The sequence below is a fragment of the Crotalus tigris genome, unplaced genomic scaffold (genome assembly GCF_016545835.1).
Source record: "Crotalus tigris isolate CLP2741 ecotype Arizona unplaced genomic scaffold, ASM1654583v1 scf7180000017987.690289119674:8195010, whole genome shotgun sequence".
In the NCBI taxonomy this organism is placed as follows: Eukaryota; Metazoa; Chordata; class Lepidosauria; order Squamata; family Viperidae; genus Crotalus; species Crotalus tigris.
In genome coordinates this window covers 4,882,926-4,898,754 of record NW_024096758.1, presented here as the reverse complement: position 1 = coordinate 4,898,754, position 15,829 = coordinate 4,882,926, and the positions used below count along the sequence as shown (strand labels likewise).

General features: G+C 40.4%; 1 protein-coding gene across 4 annotated transcripts in view; it reads right to left on the bottom strand.

Annotated features, from left to right (window-relative positions):
• The window catches only part of DNMT3A (DNA methyltransferase 3 alpha), a 122,566-nt gene that overhangs the window by 27,193 nt on the left and 79,544 nt on the right, over nucleotides 1-15,829 (bottom strand). The window contains exon 1 of one of the 4 annotated variants that reach the window (XM_039346071.1): nucleotides 7,404-7,464. The exons of the other annotated variants lie outside the window; for them this stretch is intronic. The gene's annotated coding sequence lies outside the window, so the exon portion shown is untranslated. Of the gene's footprint in view, nucleotides 1-7,403; nucleotides 7,465-15,829 lie in introns of those variants that run through there. 4 annotated transcript variants of the gene reach the window in all.

Sequence of the window (15,829 nt, the reverse complement as noted above, 5' to 3'; positions counted from 1 at the left end):
TGAAGCAGTATCTAAGCCTAAATGCTATTGTTATTGCTATTAAAGGAATGGGGAGCCTGCAGGTGCTTGTGTATTCCTAAAACCATAATGTTATAGATTGGCACAACTCAACCTGAATGCATTAACTTAACTTTCTACGTTCAGGCAAAACTACATTCTAAACTAAACTAAACCATTAAGCGGTTTTCATTTAACATCCTGAGGCAAAAAAACCCCTAATCAGTTAACACTAATCAACTTTGCACATTATATAAAGACAGGCTGAAGATTTTTAACAGTCTTGGATAACATATTGTATGAAATTGGCCAATATAATACATAGGCAGGCATAGCAAAAACAACCTTCTCTGCATATGGAAAATATTCACACAAATGATTATTTCATTCCCACAGCCAGAACAGACATACATATGTATCACTGAAAACAAAAGGACTTAAAACAATTTTTCCCATATTGCTGCCACATTACTAATTCCATCATCCTGAGCTGACCTACCAACTGAGTGAAGGGTTACTGGACACAGCATAATTCTTCCTTGTCTCCAGGAAATACAGTGGTGGGTGTTCTAGAGCTACAAATGTAGTCTAAAATAGCCCCCAAAGGATAACAGAATAATGTGCCCTCTTTCTGACATAAGGAACTCTTTTTGTTTTACATGCAAGAAATCTGAAACTAGAAAACTAAATAAGGATTAGACGTATCTAAAGAAAAGTGATGTTTTTAATTGTTTTATGTTTGCCTCTGTGTTTTGTATCATGGATGTTGAACCCCTCTGTAGGTCATGCCCAAGTAGTTCTGAGGAAGGCTGACCTACAGGAAGAGAAGGAGGTATCCAGGAAGCCCACTGTGTACACTGTGCACTACTTCTGGGCTGTATTAGAGAAAGATAGTGTCACACTTTCTGAGAACTGAGCCTCCTCTAAAGTAAATGTGTTTCCGTTGTTTACTTGCAAAGGGGGAAAAAAGAGAGAGATCAAGGAAAGAATTATGTTTCTGAGATTAAAGATATGAAAAATAAGAGTTTCTGTCTGATCTAAAACAGATCACAATGGGAAATCTCTAATAAAGATATTCTCTTGAATTCTGAAACTACAAGGTTCTGCTGTTACTAGTAGTTTATTGTTTTTATTTATTTTTAAGTTTGGTAAAGCTACCCAACTCAACCAGCATAAGCAGAAAAACAAACAAATCAAAGAAAACTCCATTTAATGCACAATACTATAAATATCAAATATAAAACTGCAACCAAACAGGTAACAAAACAATCACAAAGGAGACTCCCACTCAACTAGGCCGGAAAGCCTAGGGCAGGGGTAGGCAACCTCTGCTCTTTTATGATTCATGGACTTCAACTCCCAGAATTCCTGAGTCAGCATAGCATAGCTGACTCAGGAATTCTGGGAGTTGAAGTCCATAAAAGAGCAGAGGTTGCCTACCCCAGCACAGGGGAAAAGTCAGGCCTTATCAGTTTTCCTAAAGTCAAGAAGAGCAAGGGTCTGTGCTATATTGGGGGGGGGGGAGGAGAGATCACTCCACAGAACAGGCATAAAGTGACAAGATTTAAAAGGATCTGAAGCATGCCCTCCCTGTGTTGCAACAGTCCATAGAAAGCTCAAAGGTGCTTTTTTCAAAAGGCAACTGGACTGTTTTTTCCTTGAGGAAGAAGACTTTCCACTTCTCATCCATGAAGCTCCATTGGTTCAATAGAAAGCAGTTAGTTTAACTGCTTTAAACTTTTGTTAATCCAATAGATATATTTTGGCTGCATTCACACAGCACATTTGATACAGTTTTGATATCTTCTGAGTCTGCGTGATATAGTACACTAATCCTAAGCTAGTAACAAAATGGGTTCATTCAACACATTAAGTTACAAAATATTAATTCAGGTGATATTAACTGTCATGTAAACGCAGCCATTTGCTCTTCACCTCTCCTAATTAAGAAAGTTTGTCAATGCAACCTTCATCCACTCATTAGTTCTGTGATTATATTAGTTCTTTGATTCTATCAGTTTCTCATGGCTTGAAAGCAATGGCTTCCACTTACTTGTAGGGCTAAATTCAAATACTAGTTTTGACCTTTATAATTCTTCAGTTCTTAGGAACATACTATCTCACAGATGCCTGCATATAAAGTTTAACAGAAACTCTTTAGTTAGTTCAGTTTAGCGTTAGCTAGTAAGAAAATAAACTTCTTGGTTCTAATACTCAGTTCCTAGGGAGACTTGTTTAGTACCTATTTTTCTTGAAAGAAGAGAGTATTTATAGCTCAGGATTGAACTACGGAATCCTTGGTGCTTTCTGAGCTTGGTTTTTTGTTGCAAACATTGCAGTGCACTGCATGATATTACAACATCATCAGTGCTAGAAGGGAATGGGGTTTGCTCTCAATTTATATTCTTAATGGCTTCCCTGTCACTGTTGGTAGGAATAGTCTTGGCTTGGTTTACCATGGTCAAGGTTTTCCAGTTGAAACTATACTTAATTCTGTCCATGTGTTGTGAAATTAAAGAGTTTTCATCATGTCTTCTAACTGCTAGTTTGTGGATGTATTCTGCTAGTCTTCCATTTGTCCTATGTAGTGGCTGTTGCAGTCTTTATACTATATGTAATGATGTTACTTAGTTTGGTAATGAAACATCTGCAAGAAAACAACCAAGCTCAGAGAGCACCAAGGGCACCTCACCTAATTTTTTGACAGCAGGAGAATAAACTTAAGTCTTACATTGCCTAAGAAAGGACATAAATCTTAAAATGAAAAAATGGTGTGGTTTGTAATCACACTTCTTTAAAATGCAAATTCTGTTTCATTTTGTTTAAGTTGTACTTTAGTATTCATCTTTTGAATTTTTAAATTATTTTACCTGTCGCATTTTGCACTCTTATTTTTTGTAGTTTTACAATTTAAAAAACAGGAGGAAAACATTTCTTTTAAAATACTATTGTTCACTAAATACGTTTGTGCATGCCTTCAAGTCAATTTTTGACTCTTGGCAACTATCTGGATAAGCCTCTGCAAATTTCTTGGGGGGGGCGGGGAGGGGGGGGAAGTGGTTTATTCTTGCCTTCTTCCTAGGCTGAGAGGGAATGACTGGGCAAAGATTACCCAGCCGGCTTCATGCTCAAGGTAGAACTAGAACTCACGATCTTGGCATATGGTTCAGTCAAACCGCAAGCATGTTATGCAAAGCAAGCTATCACATATTGAGCCACGGTTAAAAAACATCCTAGGTCCTGGCGACAACACAAATCATCCATGCAAATTTCTTAACAGTATGGAGCAATTTTCCATTGCCTCCTTTGAAGATGTTTTTTTCCAAATTCCTAACTTACAGCTCTGGAATTTTCCCTTCCAGGTACTAAAACGTATCCTGTTTAGTTTCCAAACCTGAACAAAGCTCCCCAGATACTTCCATATACTGACTTGTGTTTCTAAAACCACAACTGTATTTTGTTAATCCAGGTTCAAGACTAAGCAAACTATATGAATCGCCTTCAATGCTTTCTGGGTTTGCGCAAGGGAGATTTTGTTAGCTCAATGATTTCTGCATTAAGAAAAAACACTGTTTATATATCTTGAGTTTTGCAAAGCCAGCATGTTGTAGAAGCCAGAACAGTGAGCTTGGAAGAAAGATCCAGCTCTAAATCTTTACTGAATTACAAAGCCTCTTGAGTGGATCTGGAGCAAAATTCTCTACTTCACATAGACAATGGCTATGATATAATGCTAAAAGGCTAGTGCTCTTGAGAACCTCAGAGAAAAGAACAGGATACAAATGTCTCCTGGTAAAATCCACTTAAGAATGCAAGCACTTAAGTCCTTGTTTGCTAACTATAAAGCTGGATTTTTCAGTCCTTGTACTCTATAGCTAAATCTAAATGGTTCATTTAGTTATACAGTGCCCAGTCTTCTTTATGCAACTGATAGAAAGTCTTAATACATGAGCCTAGTGAATGTTGCTAAATATGGGAAAGTAACACAGCCAATGGGGCTTTTATTTCAGCATCTAGGAAAGATTCAGAGCTTTCTATGTTCCTCTTAAAATGACTGTGTTCCCAATGCAGGCCAGGCAATTGGGGGAACTGTAACTGTTAATACTTTTATACATGGTGGAGAAATGTTCTGGTATTTGAGGAGGAGGAGGAGGAGGAGGAAGAGTTTCAGAGAAAGAGAATCCCACACCTTCAAGGATCCTCCTTTCCCTTGAAAACAATGATATCAAACTGCTCTGATTGTGTATGTTTATGAAACAGGGTTTATCAGTAGATATCAAGAACACACTCAGCCACTAATGAAGAGGCTTTACTCTACAAGCCAAAGGACCTGGGAAGAAGGAAGGAAAGTAAGTAGTCAAAATGGAAATATTTAAGAGAGGCACATCTTACGAATTGTACCTCCATTGTTTAGCTGTCTCTTAGGCAAGGCAGTAAACAATAGATTAGCTAATAATCAATGTGGAGACAGATAAAAGGGAATTGTCTTTGGTCAAAAGACATTTTTTAAAGAACCAAAGTCTGCAAAACTCCATTTGGCAATGGTAAAAGTGGAATGGCCTTTTATATTATGAGAAAATCTCAAAATTCCCTCTTTTAAGCTACTTGTATGCTTGGTGTAAAAGCGTGACCATGCAAAGGATCAATAAGGCTATAACTTCCAATCCCATTGATTTATATACTTCACTTGCCATAAGCTAGCGATTTCTGGGATGGGCACTCATCATTTTTTTGTCTAATAAGTGCCTATGGAGAAACAATTCCCTGCTTGACAGAAATAATAAAAAGATGTGAACAGGAACCAACGGCTGCAGAAGGGTTATGTTTTGTTTTAAAAGATATAAACAAAGGGGTTTCTTGCTCATTCTATTACTGACTCTCATTTGGGAGGTCCACATGTCCTATTCTCCCATGAGACTGGCCAGGGCTGCAAGATTTCCCCTGTTGATAGCTTCTTCCACAGCTTTCCCTAGTCAGCATGGGGCTCTGTCCTTTCACTTAAGCCATCGGGACTGTTTTATTCAACCACTGACTCAAGGGATCATGTAAGCATTCCTTATTGACATAATGCTCTTGCTGAAAGGTCACTAACCCCAGATATCCTGACTAGTCTAGAAGAAGTCAATGTAGGTTTACATAGTGTGTAAGATTCATACTGGATAGTATTGGGAGGCTTCTGAATTATGGAATTAGTTTGTCCTTTTCTAAGAACTAAATATATTTTATTCTTTAAAGTCGTACTGAAAGGCTATTTTCTTCCTAACAATTTCATGGGCTGGTTAACAGCTTTAATAAAGAATTATTTGACTTAAATAGTTTCTAATATCTGCTGCTCCAAAAATAATCACCTTATGAACCATCCTTTCTATACTTAGCAAGAGCATAGTGAGGAAGAGAAGCAGATATAAATTATGCAACAGCAGACCACTGATTGAAAGTCCCTGAAACTTTTGAGTTTTCATATGTTATGTGAACTAGGATTGACTGTACCATGCTTTACTTAGGCATGAGATATTATGTGAATACATCAGCTTTGTTTTGTTAACCTGTGCTTACGATTTAGTTAGTGTGTTGTTCTTCATATTTCCTCTCCAAGTGACTCTTTGGAGTTTAAATTATTCAAAAGAATCTTGAAGAAGTGGAGTAAATGGAGCTTAATCCCTGAGCCGTTGAGAACAGGAAATGGAACAAGGCTGCAATCTAAAAACAGCAGGAAGGCCAGAATGGGAAAAAAAACCAATGCTTGCAGGGAGTTTCAGTTGGTTCTGCTTGACCAAAATGTATATCATATTAGCTTATAGATAGTGTCTTCTAATGGAACAGGATGGGGAATATATTCCATTATTCCAGGACTAGATTGAACAGAAGGGTAAGAATCTTGAGGATTTCCAGTAAAGCATTTAATCACGCTTGCATTATGTGAGACCTGGCCAAGATGAGAAATGATTTTGCTTCTTGAATACTTGTTTAATTCTAAACTGCTTGCAATTAGGGAATGTTATTTTTCTTAAATAGATTATTTCCAAGTGCAAATGGTTTCTGGTGAGAATGTACACCTCTATGCATTAGAAAATCAGGCCCACATTCAAATTCAATTGCACCTATGCTTTTACTGTTTTCCCTCAGCTAAACCTCATACTTTTCCAGTCTCAGTGGCCCCCTTACTGTATCATATCAGGAAGGAGCATCTGGGTTTTCCTCTGAGTTTTTTAAAGTGCATATAGGAAATAAGAAACAGCAGCAGTCTGCCTTTACAACACTCCCCCCATCAGGCCCACAACTAATATCTACCAAACTCAGCTACTGTGTTGGGTGGGAAGGGGGATCTGTTCTCCCACCTCCAATATTCCTTTAAGGTAGATCACCAATACTATCTCCTTGCCTTTCTTCAAATCTGTTCCAGTGCCTATGTTCCCACCAGCCAAGTCTTCACCTCAGTCTCCCTCCACTCATGTCCACTTCCTCACATAATGCATAGTTGGTTCCAACAAGGGTAGGAGTGAGTGTGGCTCCAGGTAGTCTGCCAGAACTACTATCATGCTGGCTGGGCATTCAAGGGGACTCAAGAAGGTTATCAGGAAAAAACTTCTGTTTTCTTTCATTTGTCCCTTTTCCTCCCAAGAAAAGCAGCAAACCAAGACTCTTGGGCCTGCCAGTCTGGAAAAAGAAAAATGCTAAAGCGTAAGGAAGTCTCGGCTCACACCTCACTTTGTTTTAGGACAAAATGGAGGGCTGACAGTTTGAAGGAAAGGGAGGCAATAGCCAAGAAGCCCCCATTCTTAAGTGGCTTCTCCGTCTCACTGTCCCTAAGAAAGAAGGATGGTTTCTAATCTCAAGGGTGGATTTGGTCCTCCTCTCATGCCAAAATGTATATGAAGAGTTTGGAAACAATTAATCTCTCTGCACCTTCTCTTGCCTTGCTTTTAAGAACTTTTTATAGAGAGCAGAGACTGCCTTTCCCACCTCTTTTTATTCCTTCTTCCCATCCATAAAAGTTTTTGATGCCAGTTGCGTCCTATTTTCTCAAGTGAGCATGCAGCCTCTCTAGAAAACTGAGTAGAAAGACCATTGCCCAATAATGACATTTTCTCTCTCCCCCCCCCGCATTTTTTAGTGCAGCTAACATATTCAAGTACTTATTACCATCACAGAACTTGACTTTTTTTTTTCTCCAAAGATGCTCTCATTAAGTCCCCTGCATCCTCTTGCAAAAACATAACCTAAAAGAGAAGTTTTAACTCTCCACCCTCGGGGATGCACCCCCACTGCAAAAAAAAAATAAAAAATAAAAAATTGAACCCGCCACAAGTACTGCAGCCCTTTCGTGTATGCACTCATAAATAGGCGCTGAGGGAAGCAACGACCCCCCCTTCCAATTTTCCTGCACCCCCTACTCTCTTCCATACCTGCCTGCATGTCCCAGCGTTGCAGCAGCCACGATCCTGTCGAGGGAGCTCAAGCGAGGGGGTTCAGCGAGGAGGGGGCGCGGGGGGGGGGCTCGCCGCCAATGTTCTTTGTCTGGGAAACTCCGGGCCACGTGACGACGGGCCGCGCTCCTGGTTGGCCAAAATGGAACAGGGGGGCCGAGAGAAAGGTGACGGCGGCGGCGGGGGGGGGGGAACAAGAGTTCCTCCAAGGCTCGTATGGCTGCCCCGGGGGCAGGAACACATTATACGGAACCAGCGCCACCACCACCCCTTCCCAGCACGGGGCGCGGGCTTCTCCCAAAGTTGTAAGAGGCCTTCCAGCCATTTGTACTCCGGGGTGGGCAATCACTGGGCTACAGTCGCGCCAACGCTGCGCAAAGAGACTAGGCTCCACTTTTCAAAACTCGTGATTTTCACTCCGGATCAGCGGAAAACGGGACTGAGTCCACCTAATTTTCAGGCGCTGAGCACCGTTCGGGGAGCAGCTGCAGAAACGAAGGATGCGCGGCCGCTCTTGCTGAGAATGAAATGCCAACAAACAGCGGTGGCAAGTACAAGTGCATGTGGAAAGTACAAGGCCTCTCCGACGCCATTCAGAAGCAAAAGGGGTCAGCCTAAAAGTAGTTTTCCGTTTGAGCTTCTGGCTCCCATCTCAGCAGAGCGGCAACAGCAGGATCTTGGGCCACGCGCTTATTTGCGCCTCTAAAATTACTATACAGCCGTCATTCACCCTACTGCAGGCACAACCTCTGATTTGAAAAGGGATGGGAGCATGGGGGTTCAGTGTGGAAGAGGAGCCATTGAATTGTGGAAGGCGGCATTAAGAAGTATGCACAGCAACTATGGTTAGCAAAGGGGCATTTATCGTTTTTAAACATAAATTTAAGTTCAGGCCCCTGAAGTGGAAGAAATTCCTCCAGCATGAGGCAGCACCATCTTTGGTAAAGCAGAAGATACCTTCAGGAATCCTCTTCTGTCATCTTACATGTTTTAATCTTTGGATAAGCACTACACTTCTTAACTTATATCATAGGCAGCTCTGAATATTTATTGGAAAAGCAGATCTAATGCTCAATAAATACAATAAAATCTAAGTACCAGTTATATATTACTACATTTATGACAATAAAAAAAGGCAAGTTATTTGAAATGAATGGCCTGAAATCTTGGCACAGTGACACACTGCCTAGTATTCACTATATAGTAACTGAAATGTTAGCAATGCTGCAAAGGAGGATAACAATTATCTCCCCACAAAGTAACATCTTTTCTTACCAAAAATAAATTTTTGCAAAACAACCTCTACAAGTATTGACACAGTAGCTGTGCTATAGCAGCACCATTATCACTCAAAGGCTTAGGCTCCCAGAGTACTATACTCTATAGCCTTTAATTCATGAATGATTTGGGCAAATGATTTTAACAGGTCTAAGCTACACAAAAATTCTGATCAAGAGATTCTGAGTATTTTAGAGGATGTTTTCATAATATAATTTGTGAACATTTATAGAAAGTGCAAATAGTATCTTTCATTTATAACACCCATGTTTTCTCAATTTTGTTTATTTCCACCTTTTACACAAAGGGAGGGGGGAGAGCAGTGTGTCTTGATTGGTAGCACCAGGAGCTGTCCATCAGGAACATTTCCAGGTCTCTTGCTCTCTTTTCAAGGTTCACAGTCATGTGCAATCTTTGGTTTAACTACCATGAACTTAAATACAGAGAGCTGCATTTTCTTTTTACCATCTCTTCTTACTCTCATTGCTTACTCTCCCTTTCACCATCTTTGTTATTTACCCACATATTGCTGCAATACAGATTTGTAAGATTTGGGGGGCTGGAGAACTAGGACCTGTCTTTTGCATGTGTAATTTTATAAAGACAAACCAACAAGCAAACCAAACACAATATCCAGTATAGTAGAATATGTGAGTTCTAAGCCTTCCTTAGAAATGAAAGCTGGCTGGATGACTTTGGGCCAACCCATATCCCAGAGTTGTTATGAGGAAAATAGGTGGCAGAAGTATTTGGCATGTTGGCTGCATTGAATTATATATAAAAAGGAATAAAATCTAACAACAACTACAACAATGTATTAAAGCAATAAATTAAACTATTTAGTAATTAGTTTTACTAAGTTCAAGCATTAAATTATACCTACCTTCTCTCAACCTTCAATTATCATACAGCAGCAGCTAATGGCTATGGAAGTCTTGGCAACCATATAGACTAAATTATTGGCAAGTGATGGCCCTTGCCAATTCCTAGCCCTTAAGGAATATCTGTAAGAATCTGCTGGAAATCTTCAGAAAGCAACCTCTACTTTCTGCTTTACTGTATGTCTTCCATAAGCAATTAGTTCAGTCTTCTGGCTACAGCAACATTTCTTAGTAGATCAGTCAGAAGAAAGGGGGGTGACATATAGGGGAGAGTGGCAGCTCAGGTGTGATCTTGGCCCTGCCCATTTCTGGTATGTAGCCTTCAACAGATTACTGCACAAGAAAACAGTTACCAAATAGTAGAAACAGCCGCCTACTATTGCAATGTAAGGTGGTAGATTTCTGAAGCACAATGGTTTTAACAAGTAACATTCATACCACTGAAATCAAAGTTCTGCATGAATATCACTGTGGACAAAGTGCAGAGGTGGAAATTTGATCTTAGAACAAGTATAGACTGCTACAAGTGAATATTACTGGAGGGAAGAAATATTCTCTCTTCATCATCCCAACACCTGATCAGCCTAGCTTGGAGAGAAGCAGAAACAATCCGTACTCCCAAATACTTTTAAGTAGGCCAGTACTTGCACAAACAATCAGCTCATTTGTGTACACTTGGGCATACTTGTGCTCTATCACTTGCAAAACAAGCATCAGCAAGAAGGGACGGGAATATACATGCACAAGAGTTTCAGGGCAGCCAGCTTTCCTGAAATTTCATTTCCATTTTCTGTGTGTGAGTGGCTATCTCCTTCTCTGCAAGGGAGCATGAATGAAATGTCATCTGCTTCTTCCCCCTTCAGGGGGATTCAGTTACAACATGCCTGCCTCATTCCACTGGAAAGGGAAAATCCAGCCTTGAAGGCCTAGAGCAACAGCAGAGTTACAGTTCGGAGCAAGTCAAAGAGCTGGGATACTTTTAGATGTACTTCCTTTAAGAAGGCAGGAGTCATACCAATAATTATCCTGTTCTGCCATTACTGATCTTCTGACCTGGTCCAATATCCTCCAAAGAAGACTATCTGACCTGGTTCCAAGATCCTCCTAAGTTTTTTGGCAGCCAAACCCAGCACATAATTAGCTTATATAAATTTAGGACAATACTCACACAAATTCAAAATTGAACTCTGTTTTTCTTTTATTGCCTTAACCTAGTCAGCAACCTTTTCTTCCATAGATAAATATGAAAAGGTGCCTTTTCTCAGGCATAACAGAAGCAACAAAGAAAATAACTGCTAAGCGAGATGAACATTGAGGCAACACATACTCCAGTGTTACCCAACTTTGTTGGAAAGCAAAATCTCTTCTGAATCCATGAAGAAGTATTTTCTTCTCTTTTATACCCCAAGCCCTTCTTCAAAGCGGACACAGGTCATTTATTTCCATTTCCTCTCTTCTTTTGCTAAAAAGCATTATGCTAATGGCTTCTTCCCCCTTCCATATATTCCCAATCAACCTACACAGAACCAAATCGCACAATGTGCTACAAGCAAAAAAATGGTCTATCTCAATAGGGATTTAAAACTCCAGCAGACTCTTACAAGCAAACAAAACATTATGCTGCAAAAATTACCAGAATGAACTTAATTTACTATAATGCCCAAGTAGGAACAATAAGTAATCCTCCTGGAGAAACTTTATTTCAATATATTAAACAATGCTCAATGCTATGTTTTTAAAAGAGCATTACTATATACCAAAGTGGTAGAATCTCATTATCCATGTTCTTAAAGGAGCAAATATTCCAAAGTAATAAAATATTATTTCTGCTTAAAAAGTAGAATCTTCTTCCTGTTTCTTTCTATTTATGAGCCATTAATGTTCCATTATTTTACTTATGTTGAAATATAAGTGGACAGCTATCTTAAGTATGAGAAACAATACATACTATACTACTTGTATACTATATTTCTTGATGTTAATTGGCCAATTACTTGTTTAAATATCCCTCCATTCCACACCTCCTTTCATGTGGAAGACTAGCATGTTTGACATGCTAATTTTCTAATGCCAAGGAGTTTGTATGAGAAAAATTAATTAGATTAGGCTATTTTTAAAAAAAAAAAATAGCTTGGCAGCGTTCTGTCCAAAATAGCACATATAATTATGGCAATCTAAAATAGTCCCTTCCACTATTATCATCTCAATGTAGATAGGAATGAGATAATGCCCCCTCAATCATTAATACCGATTTTACTTACAAACTTGCAACTCAGGCTTCTTTTAACATACAGGAATATGAATTTTCCAGGTATAACCTTTGAATGAAAGCCAACACTGGGAACAAATCGATTATGCATGGTAGATTATGTGCAAGTCTCATGTAACCTCATTTAAAAGGATCAGGTAGCAGCAGATGCAAAAGGCTTCTTTCTATCAGAAACCCAGGAACACTGCTGCTGCCAGTTACGGCACTTGCAAGACTACTATATTTAGGTATGCCTCTTGCTGGCATTGCAACTCCCTTAGCTGCCTTCTTTAACCTGGTGTTCTGCTTCCAATTCTGTTGAACTACTATTCTCATTTTCCTTAATTCTTTCGGCTAAGCAGTGTTGAGGCATTTGTAGTCAAATCCACATAGAAGGCACCACATTGGGAAAGAAATAGGATATTATTCACTGCTTGCCATCCCTGCTTCTCTTTTATACTACCTGAAGAAAGTGGTTTTACCCAACCAAAGAAATGGCCTAAGTTGCGATTCCCCATCACTCAGTGTCATTGGATCCCCTCCTATATTAACTGTCATTTGAACCCCTTCTGTATTAACTATTCTGATCCTTCTCTGCTACAGAAAGTCCTCGATTTACAACTGGTCACTTAGCATGCTTGATGGACCTTCCCAGAGCTACTTATGATCTGCTTCTAAAGTTCCAACAACCACTTCCCCCACACTCACATGACCACATATTGGGCACTTGGCAACCAGCCTACATTTATAAGAGCTTACGGTGCCCTGCAATCATGTGACCACATTTTACGACAAACTAACATTTACTTCTGGTTTTGGGCAAAAGTGGCCCATAGTGAAAAAAGGGTTTGCTTTAAAACTACAGCGTTCACTTTATAACCGTGGCATTGCTTAATGACCTCTGCAAAATTAATAAAATCAAGTAAGTCATGTGGGTGACACACTTTACGATCATATGACTTATGATCATAAATGGGCAGTTTCCATTAAAATTGTTAAGTCGAGGGCTGTATTGTAGAGCAGAGGTCCCCAACCTTTTGGGCACCAGGGACTGGTTTCGTGGAGATAGGTTTTTCCGCGGGCCGGAGGGTGCATGGGTTTGTGTGCTGCCTGCATCCCGTGGATGAGGCTTTGCTTGTTTGTGCAGACTGGTTGCTCGCATGCTGTGGCCCAGTACTGGTCCACGGATTGGGGGTTGGGGAGCACTGTTGTAGAGCACTTCTGATGGCTCTTTGCTACTGAACCTGGCTATTTATGAGGAACAGACCTTCTCCAAACTGAAGGGTAGCTTGGCATCAATTGTTCTCACTTTCTCAAAAATCTCTTCTGGATTATTGTGCCACATAAACAGGAGCCTTACTGAAGTCTCTGCTGCTCCAGAGAGAGAGGTGGCTTCCATGGAGAGCTCCTCTTTATCTTGACTCAGGAGGCAGGGTACATCCCCTGCTTTATACTTGCTTACAGTGTGCCAATAGCAAAAAGCTGTCAGGCAGAGCTATATATAGAACAGCCAAGCTCAAGGGGACCTGTTGCTAGGGAGACACAGTAGTTCAGCAGGAAGTACAGGGATGGAGAAAGGCAGGGAACAAAACATATGGTTGAGGCTGGGATAGTGGAGCTCTGCCCATCTCCTAAGGTCTTCATCAAATTGCCATCTTTTCCTGCCTCTTGCTACAGCAAATGCTCATCCTTTGCAGATTTGCAGGGCCCTTCCTTCATATAGCCATATATATGCACACATCAACAACTCCCAAATTTTCCACCTCTGGAGGAATTGTGCTTCTTTATGTGCTGGATGCTTTGCAGGGCTTCCTGATTTGGACTGAGTGGTCCTGCCACACATTGGCTTTATTAGAAAGGCTCCAGAGGCTGGGCTTGCCTATTCCAACAGAAGCATTTTTGACAGAGTCAGTGTGGAAGGGGGAGAAAAGCACTGAATGTTATCTACTGATACTGTCTCAGAAGCCTCTTTTGGAAGTCACAAAACAGTCGTGTGAGCCAGCTTGAACTAGCCTCAATTGCAGTAACTTCCCAGGCACTTCTTAATAGCCCAAACTGTTCTTGAACAATAAGGAGCGACAATGTCAAAGGGAAAACCTGGTCCTGTAGAGGATGCATGTGTTAGTATGACCCTCTTTCACCTTATTCTTTGCTCATGACACAACACAATGGTGGCTAATCCAATCCATTCCAATTGATACACTTCCAAATTTATTTTAGTTAAGTTTTTATGTCCCCTGGGAGTCTGTTCTGCTTACAAATTGTTCCCATGTCTCTTTGACCATTGCAATGTGACCCCAGTTCAACATGTGCTCTCTCCACAGAAAAGCACAAGAGCTATTTTCTCTGTACAGCTGCACCTACAGTCCCACCTCTGCTCTACTTGTGGCTTTGCCTGCAGAAAAGTTGATGAGATCTGATGACCTTTAGCACTTTCTAGTCTTCTGCCCCTCCCATAATGCAGACATTTCAGCTGGGGGTACCTAAAGGGATAAAATATGAGCTGAGTGTGAAGTTACGTACTGGTGAGCAAAGGAAGGATATGAGCATATTATTACACATTTCTATTTTCCCTGCCTAGTGTAACAAATGGGAACAAAAGGTCCATATGTACTTCTTAGTATACTGATCTAAGAATGGTATTGACTGAAATTTAGCTACAAGTCAGAGCTACCCACTTGATCTTAGCCAAAAGGCCAAGAAGCAATCAATAAGCCAACCCAGAAAAGCCACAGAAATACAGAAACAGAAGAGCAGTGATCAGCTAATTAATGTATGCACAGAAAAAAATGGAACTTGGACTCCTGTCTTATAATTCCTATATGCTACAGATACTCAGGATATCCTCTGCAGGGATTAACTGAAATATACAGAGTGCTTCGAATTTGGTTCCCAAAAGCTACTTTGGAGTACACTAAGGAGTGAACATGTCACCTATCTTCTTTTTTTTTTAAGCAGTTATGTCTTTTCCCAGAAGTTTATGGCAGCCACATAATGTTAGAGTCCTTCATGTGAACACTTTCCCCCCATGGCATCCAGAAATATGTTGCTGTGAGGTGCTCACATTTTGTTTTTTGTTTATATGTTTTGTTTTTATTTTATTGCACATTTGGTGGCTGCAGATGAGAAGTGGTAGTTGTTATGACCTTTGTTGGCATTCTGGAACCCCTTGGAATTGCTACCCAGCTATGTAGACTCTGGAGAGCTACAGTGAAGACAGAGTGGAGCAATAGATCTCGGAATCAGAGGCAATGGAGTCTCTGGCAGCCACAGCTGGCATTGATGGTCCTGGAGCCTGAAGCCAGCAGTAGCATTAGTTGCTAGAAAACATCTGGCTGAAGATCAAGTCTTGGATCACCACAGGAAGGTCTCTGGGGAAGAGTCCTATGGTTTGACATGGTGTGGCTTCTCTTGTTGGCTGAATGTGCTAAGGTTGATGGCTGGTTAGGCTAGGCTGGCAACTGGCAAGTTGAGGTGGTCAGCTAGTGAGAGCTTTCTGGATGCGACTTGGCTTGGCTTCAACTGAAGCACTACATTCTTCGCTTCAGTTGGATACTGTGTGTGAATTAGGGTGATGCTGATGTGAAACATTTACCTATACCTTTTGTTTTTGAATGCTAGATCTGCTTGTAGTAAATCTGTTTTCATCTATAGTATGATTTAATAATGAATAAAGGATGATCTGGCACTTATAATCGAGACCTGGATGGACCTGAAGAGTGGAGTTCCCTTCTTGGAGATGTATTTTTGATTTGGCATGGGGAAGTGGTGAGGTGGCTGTTGTCATCTTTGATTCGTGATTTGTCATCTGTCATCTGTGATTCGTTGAGGCTCTATGGCACATATAACAATCTGTAAGACCCTTAACATTGGGCTTTAATAGTTGGGATGGCTATTTGCACACTATCCTCTCTGATGCACAGCATAATCTTTGCTTGAGTTTCTGAACTTTATTGCCAGACTGGCTACAGAGAGCCCAAGATTCTTAGTTATCAAGG